The 14,947-nt window shown below is 39.3% G+C and overlaps 1 non-coding gene across 1 annotated transcript; it reads right to left on the bottom strand.

Annotated features, from left to right (window-relative positions):
* Nucleotides 1–4,074: 4,074 nt before the first annotated feature.
* TRNAQ-UUG lies at nt 4,075–4,146 on the bottom strand. The gene has a single exon. It is a non-coding gene; the product is annotated as a tRNA-Gln (tRNA).
* Between the last annotated feature and the right edge of the window lie 10,801 nt (nt 4,147–14,947).

The following is a 14,947-nucleotide window of genomic DNA, read 5'->3' as shown; positions in this document are numbered from 1 at the left end:
TGAATCTGCTCCACAGAGGGACAGTTAATGAATCAATGGGGTGGCAAAAGCTGACACATTTTGGCTGGCCTTATGAATGGCCTCTGGCAGTTGGCCAAGTACCTACCTATGACTCTATACATACAGTATCTGCATATGCTGATAGCGTAATTTACTGTTCAGGTGTTGACTTACCTTGTGCCAATGGCTGTTGTGTGTGCAATAGTTGAGGGCTGCCTATGTTGGATGCACACAGTAGACTGCCTATACATAACAATTTACAGGTAGTCGTGTGTGTGTGCCATCCATTTTTACTGTGTGTGCAGGTGGAGAAAGGTGTCAGTCCCTAGGTCCCTACACTGTCAGTGTGTGTGCTATACATTCCCTCTTTGCAAAGGCATGGGCATACTGGGCACGCCTCTGTCTACCTACTGGGGCTGGCTCAGGGTGTTCATGGTCTGAGTACCTCTGTGCCTGTGGGGCCCTTGGCAATGGTGGTGGGCTGTGAGGGTCTTCACCATTCTGTCCCTGCTGCAGCTGTTTCTGCAGGACCATATTGTGCAGCATGGCACACACTATGAAGATGTGGGCACATGTGCCTGGAGAGTACTGCAAGGCTCCACCAGATATGTCCAAGCAATGGAACCATGATTTCAGCATCCTAAACACATGCTCTATGATGATTCTGATTTGTGCGTGGGACAAATTATGGTGTTCCTGCATGGGTGTGTGTGCATTTCTGATGGGAGTCATCATCCACAGTTCCAGTGCATAGCCAGCATCCCCCAGCAGGTGGCCATTTGAGATGACTCCCTGGCAAATAACCGATACAGCTGTGAGGCATGCCAGATGTCGGAGTCATGATAGCTTCCAGGGCTGCCAGAACACATCCATGATAATGCCCTTGGCATTGCACATGACCTGGCAGTTGATGGAGGGGTATCCCTTGTGGTATATGTAGTGCCTATTCTGCTCACTGGGTGGTGACTTGATGTGTATGTGCGTGCAGTCTATTGCACCCAGTACCTCCGGGTATTCTGCCACATGGTGGAAGAGACGCATATTGCTGGCCAACTCCTCCTGCATTCGAGGGAAGTATATGTGCTCATTGACATGTGGTAACATGGCATCCAGGAACTGGTGTAGTACTTTGGATGCTGATGCCTGTGAGATCCCCATGATATCATCAGTTGATCTTTGAAAGGTAGCTGTAGCTAGTATTCTCAGGCTTACACATACCTTCGTATCCACTGGGATGGGTTCCCTCTGTTTGTTCTAGCTCTGAGGCATGGCCGGCACAGCTCCACAAGTTGCTGTAGGGTGTTCCTGTCCACCCTGTAAAGCTCTACTATCTCCAGATCATGTATCCCATTGTAGGTTACCCTGGGTCTGAACACTCTCCTCCTCTGGTGCCTGAGGAGGTCATGTGCATCATCCTCCACACCACCGTCAGTCTCCAACACATGCTGGTGGATCAAAGCTATGGCAGCCCCTAACATGTACATAATAAAAGTTCCCCGTCTGTATTTACCACTGGTGCAGAGTGTATGGGAATACACAAACGTATGTGAGGTGCTTTCATACTTTATAGTATTGTGCTATGGATGCTGTTTATGTAAGTGGGTGTGCATGAGCTATTCCATCTGCTGCATGTCTTAATTGTGGGTTTTGCAATGAGTACTGCAAGTGTGGAGCCTTTACTGTGGAGATCTACTTGCCTGCCTTGATTAATCTGCTGCCCTTTAATTCATTTTTAGACCTGGATCCCCTCCCATTATCAGGCATGCATCCACCTGCCGTCTTTCTTGTTTTGTACTTTCCCTACCCAGTCATAGCAAAATGTGCCTTGTAGCTGATATACTGCATATCGGCTTTGTTCTGCTTTGACACTTTGCTGTTTTATTTGCAGTACAGCCCCTCCCCTTCCTGTTCTGCAGGTAGCTGCTTGCAGCCTTGTTAGCTATTGTCACTGGCCCACTGTAGGCCCCTAGGTGTTAATTAGTCATTTGTACTCCAATTTCACTGCTGCAGCATTTCCATATTTCTTTCCTGTATCCTTCTTGTTTCAGCTGCAGTGCATGCTGCACATACCCGTTTACTGGGTTTATGCACATTTTCATCTCCGTTCACATGCATACTCGGTTACCTTGTGTACTCTCAGCTAAGTATAGCTATGGGCAATTCGACACACCCCTATCCTGCAGCTTTGCCTAGCTAGGGGCAGACCGGTTTAGCAATGCTCCAATGTGCTTACAGCAGTGGTGAGACACCCCTCTCTTGATGTCATCTTTAACTCAAGGGCAAACCTCAGTGTTATAATGCTACACTGTGAGGTGCATCCTTTCACCAGTGGGGAATCTGCGATTCACTATTACTCCTCTCGTTTGCATGGCATTGCCTACTAATTCCTAGCTACTGCACATAACACTGTCACTGCCCCTTAGCAACCCTTGCACCATGAGTATGGTGTAGCAGGCTTGCCATTGACTATTATGGGGAAATCATGATATGTGTTTCATTGCAGTTTTATTCTATATTTTTATTTATTCCTTGCGATCCCCTTTGCGAACCACTGCCCTGCGCTTCCACGTCGCAATAGTGTGACTATATATATTAAATGTTAATGTTATATTTTGTACATTTTTTTTTTTTATGACAGTGGCTATATATTTAGCCATTGGCATATATTGACAATATAATACATGTGTTTGGTCAGCTGTCATGGCTCCAATTTTATGTTTGCAAAAATGTAAACCATTTTCTATGGTTTATATTTCTGCATGCTTACACTACGCCTGCACCACTTCCTGAATCACTACATACCTTCATTTGCATGCTACACTGCTGCACATGGGGTAATTACCATACAAGGCTCGGGAGTTGTGCGGGCGAATCGTACGCAGATAGTGCACATGGAAACAGCTTGTACCTTATTCGCTCAGCAGCCATCTTTGGTGTTAGAATGTCAAAACTGTGACTGCACCTGGCGCAAGCTTCATGAATCCCGGGGATAATTTTTTTGAAAGTAGTACATTTCTTGGCATGTTTCTTCAAAGCATTTTATTAAAGTGTTTGTTTTTATACTGTAATCAGATTCATGAGCTCTAAAATGAAGATTTTTCTGTTTTTCCTACATGGAAAGCTTGGCAGGTTTCACAAATTGATAAACAGGTGATGCCAATTGTATCATAATCATATCAACTTGTTTTCTTATATTTTATTGCCTTCTTATCAATGGCCACTACTTTCCTATCATTAATATACCTGCACTAATTACAGTGAATATATTTTGGAGTAGAAAGGCTCCCTCTGAGAAGACAAGTCTACTTCATGCCTGATGGGTATTTTAGGGAATCTGCCAAGTCTTTGGCACTTTTAAAAATTAAGATTAGTTGATACTCAGCCTGATCAATTATATTTTCAAAATGACCAAATAAAGTCCATGTAAGAAAATATGGAACAATTCTCCATTTGATATTAGCTAAATATAAATTTACATGCAAAACAGTAACAGATAATTTGATCACATTCTTTATAAAATCACAACTTTCAAGTAAAATACAAATATATTTTGTCATGTATAAAGTTTAAACTCAGTGGTAATATAAGAGACTATTTCATATCAATTAAGTATGTTCTATATAAATATAAACAACTACAGACTACTGTATAATGAAAAAAAATCGTATCTGAACAGTCTTTTACATTATTTAAAATAGATGATTTCAAACTGGATTACAAATATGCATTAGTAAATTTATTTATTATTGGGAAAGTCCGACTTAGAACAAAGCCAATTTTCAGCAGAGGCCCAGGGAGAAGCACTCCAGATTCGTATCTTTGCAACATGGGAGGAAACCAGTGCACCTGGAGGAAACCCACACAAATACAGGGTGGACATGCAGACCCCACATAGAAGGCACCCCAGCTGAGGATTGAACCGGAGAACCTCTTGCTGTAAGGCAACAATGCAACCATGAACTGGAGAACCTCTTGCTGTAAGGCAACAATGCAACCACTGCACCACTCTGCTGTCCCAAACTGTTACAAACCTACCTTGATATGTCAGGGAAATGGCAAAACTGAAGGCACAACAGGTTCCACTGAGATTTGAATTAAGATCACTGGATTCAAAGTCCAGTGTGCTAACCATTACACCATGGAACCAGCATAAAGGGGATAAGTGAAAAATACGTGGAGGCCAAATTCACCTAACAGAGACCTGAGTGCATAATCTAATCATATTATGTAGGGGTATATCACAACTAGTGCCAGAATTTAAGTAGTTAAAAAAAGTAATTCCTTCCTCAAGTCATTCCATCCCTTTATCACTCTGAATGGCAGTGTGAATGTCTGCCATAACTAATCAAATAGCTGGGTCATATTTCATTTTACTCAAAGTTTGAAGAAAATGCCACAAGTACTTTAAAACACACATTTTGCTGATGCCTGACTTTGGGCCTTCAGTTGCCACTACAATTTTTGATCTATAATTTGTTGTAGGACCATGTTTTCTAGAAAACAGTTGATTACTACATAAGCTACATTGATTTCAGTTTTGACACCTTCTGATAGATTCAGTATCTGTCAACAGAAAATCCATTTTGTTCACATAATGCATATTTATTTATTTATTTATTTATTTTATTTTACATTTGTTGACCGGGATAATCCGACTTGATACATGTCCATTTTCAGCGGAGGCCCAGGGAGAAAAGCTCCACATTTATAGTTAGTAATATATGTAAGGTTTACATTGGTACATAAAAATACAATTGGTATAATAAAAAACAAGAGAGGAGCAGAAAGATTTTTAACACAATTAGATTAACAAGTCATCAAGTCATACCGTGACAATAGTCAATACAAGCAGAACAGTTGTTTCAAATTGTATTCAATTGTCCTCTTAGCAGATGTATAAAAAGGTATAAGTTGGTGCAAGAGGGTGGAGAAATACAAGGTGGATAGATCAAGTAAAAGAGGTCATGGTTTAATACCAGGGGAATTATGTTGAGATAAGAGAAGAAAGAGATTTCAGCTGCATAGAGGGGGTTAATCCGGGTATGAGCATTGGCATAGCCAGTGGACTTTGAAATAATAGAGTAGACTTTTTTTAAAGTGGGATAGGGAGGTAATGGTGGTAATACTAGAAGGAAGGGAGTTCCATGTCTTGGCAGTGACATTGGCAAATAGAGCATCACCTCCCGAGTTATAGGATTTGACATTTTGAATAAGTGGCCTGTTTGAGGAACGTAGGCTGTTTAGATTGGTATATGGTATGACTAGGTTCTTTAGTGTAGGAGATTTGTCAGGGTGATTGAGTATTTTAAATGCCTCGATAAGTTGGGTTTGCAGAAGGAGGTTTGGGAGTTCTATCCATCCAAGGTATTTTAGGTTATTACAGTGGTGGGTTCTATATGGCGTACCAGTTGCAAATCTGGCAATGTGATTATAAGAACTTGAGAGTTTATTTAGCTCTGTTTTGTTAAGCTTGGTGAACACTGGGGATGCATATAGAAGTGTAGAGAGTAAATGTGTGTGGGCAATGGTTACTTTTGCTATTGGTGTTAGAAAGGATTTGATTCTATATAGTGACCCTAATTTCTTATTCACGGTTTTAACAGTAAGATTAATATGCGTATCAAATCTAAGTTTACTGTCTATGGTAACTCCTAGTAGTTTAGTGTGGGGGTCTGGAGTGATATTCGTCCCGTTGTTTGATTGTATGGTAAAGGCAGTGTAGGGGGATTTTTGGGTTGGATGGAAAAGAAGTAGTTTGGTCTTTTTTGGATTAAGAATTAGCTGTCGTCCTGATAGCCAATTTTCTACAGCTGTAAAGCAGGATTGGGTTTTGGCTAGTAGATTATCTAGAGATGTGTTGGAACATGCTAATGTCGAATCATCAGCATATTGTATACAGGTTGCCTCAGGGATGGCTTTATGCAGGTCATTAATAAAGACTGAAAAAAGAAGTGGGCCCAGTATAGACCCTTGTGGAACCCCTATGGTATTAGGTAGGAGATTGGAGAGATTATTGTGCCAGAGTATTGCTTGTTTCCTACCTGAGAGGTACGCATTAAACCAGCCCAATGTTAGGTTGTCCAGTTGGAGATTTTTTAGAGTATTATGAAGTAGTTGGTGGTTAACCATGTCAAAGGCTTTTGAAAGATCCAGAAAGAGAGCAGATGATATTTTTTTGTTGTTACGGTTTCGATTTATAGTATCCATAAAAGAGAGTAGGGCAGTAGTTGTGCTGTGGTTGGGTCTGAAACCATGTTGTGAACTGGTCAGTAGATTGTTCTGGATAAGATAGTGAAGAAGTTGCTTGTGTATGCATTTTTCTATAATTTTAGCCAGGGGGGACATTATGGCTATTGGTCTATAGTTTGATAATTCAGTGGATGAACCCCCCTTATGAAGTGGGATAACGTGGGATGTTTTCCAAATTGAGGGGATATTAGATTCTGTGATGGTACGATTTATTAATATGGAGATGGGGTAGGCTATGACATCAGCAGCTTTCTGTAAATATTCGGCTAGGAGGAGGTCTGCTGAGAGGGTAGTAGGTTTTAGTTTTTGTAGTAAGGATCTTATACTAGAAGTGGAGACAGGTTGTAGATTGAAAGTATGTCTAGTTACCGGGATGTCCTCAGTTACAGGGCTGCAGGTAGCAGATAGTTGGTTGGCTAAGGTTTGGATAGTATCCATAAAGAAAGAGTTAAAGGTATTGGCTACCTCTATTGGGGTTTTATCAGAAACCTGTTCTGGGGTAGGAGTGGTGGATTTGCCTGGATGGAGAAGGTTGTTAAGACCTGCCCAGAATTTTTGGGGGTTGTTTTGGTGTTTATTTTGTAGTTGGCAGTAGTAGTTTTTTTTGTCAGCTAGTATGGATTTTTTTGTTGCATTTCTTTATTGCTGGAATTGGATGCGGTCTAGGGGTAATTTGGTTGTACGCCATTTTTCCCATGAATTGTTTCTGTTTTTAATTTTAAATTTAGTTTCTTTTGTAAGCCAGGGTGCAATAATTGTTTTAGTTTTGATTAATCTTTTGGGAGCATGAGTATCAAGTATGGCTAGGAAGGTAGTATTAAAATTAGATACTGCCTCCTCTAGAGGGAGATACTTTAGAGTAGTCCAGTTACAGGAATTGAGTTCCATTTGATACTTTGAAAGGTCAAACTGCTTCTTGTTTCTAATTGACCTATACATGGGAGTTGTAGAGAGACCTGTTTTATTTTTCGTTATATATGTGATGAGGTGATCGCTTAGATCATTTGGAGCGGTCCCGGACTTATATGTATGGGGTAGGCTATTTATTAGGACCCAATCTAGAATACTTTCTTTTTGGTTGGCATTTCCAATTCTGGTGGAGGTATTTATGATCTGGGAGAACCCATGAAGGTTAATGTGGATGGGGTTGGATTCAGAGGAGCATAGGTTCCAGTCAATGTTGACATCACCCATGATAATTGTTTCTTGGGGGTAGTTGTTAGTTAGCCAGTTTAGTATGTTTTCCAGTGTATCCACATTATTCCCAGGAGGGATGTACACTGTAATTAGATTTATGCTTTTTTCTTTATTTAGTTGTAGTTTTAAGGCAAGTATTTCAGCATTAGAGATATGGGGTGGTTGATTGGTGTTGAAAGTGACATTTAGATTGCTTTTATAGAGCGCGACAATGCCACCACCCTTTCTTTTTATACGGTCGACCCTGTGTATATTATAGCCGGGTGGCAAGATTTCATTATCTTTGGTCCCTGGTTTAAGCCAGGTTTCTGTTACACATAATATATCTGGAAGGTGAGTGGCTAAGAGGGCATGTAGGTTGGATACCTTATTATTGATACTTCTAATATTTAGGTGATAAATATGGAGGGAGTTGGTTGACCTTGGCAAAGGTGGCAGGCAGTTAGAGTTGGCGGTAGTTGCGGGGCCAGGATTTGGGTGGATATCTCCATCTTTAGTGGTGTTTCTTCTGAGGTACTCTAATAGTCTAATTAGTTTTAGTAGTAGCTTCTGACCATGTTTGGATTTGGGGTGATTTTGGTTAAGTTTATAGTGGTAGTGGTAGGTAGTCTTAGGAGTTTTACCATGTAACTGTTGGATATTAGGTTTATTACTGAGTTGTGCTAGGGGAGTGTTAGTACGACATCTTGGTTAATAGTACCCTGAATATGGCTGGTCTTCATATTTGGTAATTAGGTATGTAATAGTTATAAGTGGTAGCATAAGAAATAATATTTTTAATGCTGCCTTCCTATTAGTGGGTTGGGTGGGTTTCATTACTTTAGTATTGTGGTGCAACGTTAAGAAAAGGGCGTGAGCAATTTAATGAAAGTGTAGGGAGAGGGGTGGGGACAAAACAGAGAAAAAGGAATGGCTGAGAGATAATAAGGGGGTGTGGCAACTTAGCTATAAATTTAGGGGTACTGGGGGCAAGTGGGATATGGGGGCAGGGTGGGGCGTGGAGCGAGCATGAGAGGCGAAGGTTTATCCAGCTCCAAAGTTTACTAAGGGCAGGAAAATAAAGGCAAGTACATAAGGTAGTTTACCCTTTAATAAAATATGTAACTCGTGAAAGGAAATAGAAAAATAGGTCACACTAATTAATTTATATCCTTTTTCAGAGCTTTCTGTGAAATAATTTGTAGTTATCAATTGTTTCTATTTGGGATTTAAGTGGGTTGCTATCTTTTAGTTGAACCCAGTACGCTAGCTGCCATACAGTTGTCTTAGAGCATTTATATGTCTATGGGAGTTTCTTTTCTTTCTGAAGCACAAATTAGACTTGGAGTAGTACCTTTATCAGATTTTTACTCAGGTGAAATGTTAATCTTGCTCTCTCTAGCTCTAGAGTGCAGTGGAGGACCAGCGCTTGTCCATAATAAATATACTACTGCCTTTATCTGGTTACATGATTCTTAATGCTTTATTTATAATATTTTATTGTTGGCCAGTTCATTACAACATAGGTTTTCATCTTCATTTAATTTAAACATTTTTTGTTAGTCATGTTTAGTTGCATGGAATGCAATTTGGTTTCACACAATTTTTCATATAGGTTCAAAATAGGGTTCAGAAGATGGTTAAAAGTGCATTTTTTCAGTGAGTTCCACTTCAGTCCTTTTTGTGCTGTTACCTAGTAAAAACATGATAAATTTTCTTACAAATGGCCTCAGTTCTAGTATATTATACACCTAATAAATCTTAGCTCAGGGGACAAGTATTAATCGATTAATAAATAAACTCCTTCATCAAAAAGTCCTCCTTAAGGTTAAACCAACCACCTTAGCACTGGCAGGCTTCCAGCCAAAATCTTTTAACTTACAGCAGATGCTCCAGCAGTCCAAGTCTCCTTATTCATCAACAGGCCCATAACTAATCCCCAAGTTCCAAAAATCTGGAAGCAAAGTTATATATTATATCTACATAAAGGCAGCAAATCTAATGATCATAGTAACTTTACATCAATTGCTGTACTACTTCTGCTATTGTGATGTGTTCACTCCCAATTAGTACCATACCTTTTAGAGCAAAACCTACTCCCTACTCCCTACCTTTTCACACTAAGCACAGCACAACAATTGCCTATGTGTCAGGTGGCAAACCACATACTCATTTTTCCTTCCTTTCTGTTAACATAATTGTCTCTCAAGGCTCTGTAAGAGGCCCATTGCTTTTGAATATGTTTGTCAATGATCTTGATACTGCTTTTGGCATCTCCTCAGTTAGTCAGTATGTAGACAACTCCATTCTTGTTTGCTATTCTCCATCCTTCTATGAACTGCAAGCCAGATCCCAGCAATCATTCTTCTTAATTGAACACTAGCTTCAACTATATTTTTAAATCCCACTGAAATCATATCCATCAAAAAAAAAAACAATCCTGCTGTTGTAACAGCACCATTGCTGATACCCCCTTCTTCTGAAGCTAAATCAAGTACCCTAAAGTCCTGACACTTTCTGACTTGTTCCCATGTCTCTGGTGAAGAACTGCTGTCTGTGCACTAACATGTTAGTGTGACTTAATACATAAACTATAAAATAATGTTGAATGTTCTTTAGATATGTGCGACTTTACCATGCTTTAATTACTGTATAGTAGACTTTACATTGTGGTCAGCTGTTAAACTATGTATAGCTCAGTGATATATGTCATATTTTTTAAATCATTCTAATTGCCTGTGGAAAAAACATATAATGTGGAGCATTTTTCACAAGGCCTCTGCTGAAATTGTGCATTCCTCAGACTTTCCTGGTAATCAAAGGCTGATAAACAAATAAATAAATAAATTATATCTTTTGGTTCTACTATCAATCCTCTTCACCAGGATAACCCAGTCTCCATATATTGTATATGTAGTCCACACACAGATAGTACAGGGTCTATATTAGATGCTCAAAGTTACTGAACTTTGAATACGATATGATCAACACCATATCGTCGAAGTCCAGTAACATCGAACACCTAATAAAAATATTAAAAATAGTCAAAAAACAGAACTACTTGCATTAAGTAGGGGGGCAAGCTCCCCTGCATCCCCCATGTGGGGGGCTGTGCCCCCCACACCCCCCGCTACTTAAATATTCCAACTCCAAGACTGCACTACTTTGAAGTAAATGGAAATCTGCCCTTACGGAGATTTCCGTTTACCTCTTCGATGTTCTGCAGTTTTGCTGTTTACGTGTCGACAAGGTCAGATTCTACATTGTGATCATTTGAGGTTCTAATATAGACCCGATAGTACATATATTTAGTAACCCACCTTCACTGACTAATCATGCCATGTTCTCACCAATGATGGCTTATATATCTGTCCCTGTACCACCTTAGCAATGGGTGCTAGCCTTAACCCTAATCTGACAAAAAGAGGGATTTACCCAGTTTAACATTCCTGGTAAACAAAAGCAAACAAAAATAGTGCATAATAATAGTGGAGAGGAAAACTTAAAGGAAAATGAGAAGAGATTTTACTAAAAGTCATGATTTATGTGCATATCCCATTCAAGTATATCTTGGTTGCACTCCTGAGTGTATCTTCCTTTGGATAAGATGTCTAGTAACTATGAACCTGTTGACAGTCTGACAGCTATTCCTTATTGCATGTCATCAGCATGCCTTTTTTTCAATTGTAATATATAGGCAATTTATTTTTCAAGGTCAGCAGGCACTGAATTTGTAGATAAAGTACTGAAATGCAAAGCTGTTTGTCGGTGGCAACATCTTCATTAGTTACTGATATCTTTAATGTGTAATTATTCAGATGACTTTTACTTTTGCAGAGATTGTGCATATTGACTGTTTTTGGTGGATTATAATGACAGTAGTATGAGTGGTCTTTTATGGTTGAAATGTTCTGAAATGGATAGCCTTCTCATTAATGGTTCATATGTTTTGTTTCACTGCTAACTGCAAAATGTTCAAACTACAAATTTAAAACTCACTGTAACAAGTGTTGCTGCATTAAACAAATAATATAATGTAATACACTCAAGAAGGTGAATCAAAGAACACATGCATTTATGCATGCTCCTAAAACTGTGTGCAATGGGCCCATGGTTAAAAACAGCCAAAAGGTACATTTAATCAGCCACTGGACAGATATGCCTTCTATAAATGTGAATTTCAATGCTGTTTCAGTGAATGTGAGTTTCAAGAGAAGATAATTTTTCTGTTGCTCATGCTAAGTCTATTTCATTGTGAGACTGTATTGTTTTGTTTAGCAAATGGCTAATAGTGTCTGTGCTATAAAATATCTCTAACCATTGTAGAAGTAAAGAAGAACTTAGTATGCACACTGACTGGTTTGAACAGTATTTTATGGTAATGGGGGAGGCAGAGAGGAAAGTAATGGGACACTGGAAAGGCTGCTGGGTAGGGACACTGCAGAGTAGGGATGTGGCTGGGGCCCAGATCCATTATCTTGCCTAGGGCCCCATTTGACCAAAATCTGGCTCTTGTGCAACTTGCTTGTTTTAGACAGATAACTTCACCAGGAAATCAACACCATACCTCACAGGCACCACTCCCCCTGCAATCCACATTAGTAAGCACCTGGAACCATTAATCTATACTTTCCAACTGTCTCTATAGCCATCTCAGTTGAAATGGGCATCCTGAGACAATGTACCAATTACCTTATATTTACTGACAACCTTCTACCTTGTGAGAGACATAGTAATTTGTTATTGCTAGAGGCAAAGCTCTCACAAAAAGTCTCAACAAATAATAAGCAAACTAAACAAAGCACACACAGCAATGACCAAACACATAGTCCTTCATAAGCTGATGCTCTTAAAACCAACCAGCCTAAATTACAAAAGCCTCCTAGAAGCAACCTATGAAACAAGTACCCTCAACAACCTCACAAACACACAACACAGGATGCACCCATCATGAAGTACATATATCTAAAAGTCACCTTGATTCAGTTCAAAAGCTCATAAGGTAAACCTGCACACAATCCAACATCCTAGTCATCAGTGACTCCATAGTGAGGTGTGCAGCTTCACCACTCACTAGACTGTGCAAGAAAAAGGTGAAATTCTGTTGGCTATCAGGGGCTAGGATTAGCCACAATATGTGAGCATACAGATCTTTGCACCACAAATACACATATGATACAGTTAAGTAAATATGGTTATAAATGACTTGAGGTGTACCTCCATGGACTATATGAAGAGACAGATGATAGAGCTCTCAGGATATGTGACTGAGGCTGGCATGAACCTAGCTTTGAGTAGCTTTCTACCACCATCAAGAATGATGCCACAATATGAACGAAAAAAAATATTGTTTTGAACAATTGGTTTAGCTTTGGTATCATTCAAATGTGGTACAATACACATCAGGTGGGGTATACAAGGTCAACAGTCCTAACTGCTTTGCCAGAGATAGCCTGCATCTCTTCAACCAAGATTCTTGTATTTTTGTTAAATCCTTTTCCATACCCTTAGTGCCTTTATTTACACAATATCAGTTTTCTAAATGTTCCAAAATAACATAATATAACATAACAGAACAGAATCTAGATAACATTAGGTTATTGTTGCTAGAAGCTGAATGAAAATCTCTACTCCACTCCTTTAAAGCACCCCGAAACCTGGAAAACTTTGATACATTCATTATCACAGAGACCTGGTTCAAGACCAACAAAAACATTCCATCAGTGAGTGAGATTTAATACCTAATACATGTCAGACCCACTGCATTACAGGAAAGAACTAAAGGAGGCAGTATCTTCATATTTTTTTTAAAAAAAATCACCTCCAGACAAGATAACAATCGAAAATGCCTCAACATCTAGCTTACTAATAACAAACCCCTTATGATAGTGTTCCCTTAGCCCACACTGCCTACCTAAATAAAATCCATGTGTATTAATCTAATTACCATTCTACTAGGAGACTTAAACTACCTCTCCATAAACTGGGGGACTTACACAGCCTCAAACATGTAAGCTCAGAAATTTCTAGCCATCACCAAAGCAAACTCTTTGGACCAGTTAGTCTTTACATCAACCAGGGGCAACAAAATTCTGGACTTGGTCCTTATAATATGGGCCAGCTTTGCTTCAAAATTGTTACCTCCTCCATGGTCAAACTGGAACACTAATCAGTCGCATTCACTATAAGACGGAAGGTGGAAACAACTTCCAGTAGATATGTTTTCAGAGTTTATGTGAAGGCTACTTTACAAAAACTGAGAGAAGAAATGCATAAATGCAAACGCACCTTATGCTGAATCCTTTACTGGCAAATTCTATGCACATATAAATAGCTGCAGAGATGCATCTGTTCACCTTAGAAATACATTCAAAAATGTACTCCATTGTTGGAACTGTAATATAAACAGGCTCTTAATAAAAGAAAAATTAACTGCCCACAAAAATAAATTGCCTCTCCCTAAGACAATCAGGATGGTTAGAACTCCCTACCCTACGAAAATACAACCATCTCCTAACTAAATTTAACTCTCAAGATGCCAAAAACATTATTGCTAACTAAATAGGGAACTCCAGACATTGATCAAATCAACCATAGCCAGATATGAGGTAAAAATAACCATCCAAGTGAAGGATGACCACAAAGCCCTTCTTTATCTATGTTCGAAACCTCAGAAACAATGTCCAACAATGTTCAGAGATAACAGTAAATGATAACAAATACTCACACCAAGAAGATATTGCTAATCAATTTGCACACAAATTTAGCTCAAACATCATTCCCTTATATAACACTAACAATTGCCAAAGTTCATAAAAAACTAGGTTCACTCTACCGCTGCAAGAGCTTCCTCACACAGGAATCCTGAATCACTATATCTTGTACCCATCTATGCTCCACCTTACTATATGCTTCCCCAGTTCTAACTAACCTAAAATCTGACCTTCTGAAACTATCTACCTGCTACAAAAAAATCTCAAAATTTGCAACCAGTGCTAAGTTTTGTTCTCATCATTGCCTCTCCCTAAGACAATCAGGGTGGTTAGAACTCCCTACCCTACTAAAATACAACCGTCTCCTAACCCAACTGCTATACTGACCAAATAAAATACCTGCCCTCTCTGGTCTGCTCACCTTCCATAATACTGCATGTCAACTAAGATCTTCCAATACTGCCCTACTGACTGTTACCAATTGCTTTCATAGCTCAGGCCAGTCTCTTTATTCCTCTTATGCAGTTGCTAAGGCCTGGAACTCTCTACCCCCTGACATTAGATGTCTAAATAGTAAAAATACTTTTAAATCCCTATTAAAAGATCTCCTATTCAAAACTTGGATATGTTCCTGTACAGAACCTGACTAATTTCATCTGTTCCTGACTTTCAACATCCCTAGATCCCAGGTGTACTGTGTAGTTTCACTTAGTGCATACTACTGTGAACCAGATGTTTAGGCCACCTTTATAGCTATGATTTCTAGTTTATGATCCTGTTTTTCTATGGACACTGCTTTTTTAATTTAT

This window comes from Protopterus annectens, chromosome 2.part1 (assembly GCF_019279795.1).
Source record: "Protopterus annectens isolate FY-2018-M chromosome 2.part1, PAN1.0, whole genome shotgun sequence".
NCBI classification, from domain to species: Eukaryota; Metazoa; Chordata; order Ceratodontiformes; family Protopteridae; genus Protopterus; species Protopterus annectens.
This window is presented reverse-complemented; position numbering and strand designations above follow the sequence as displayed.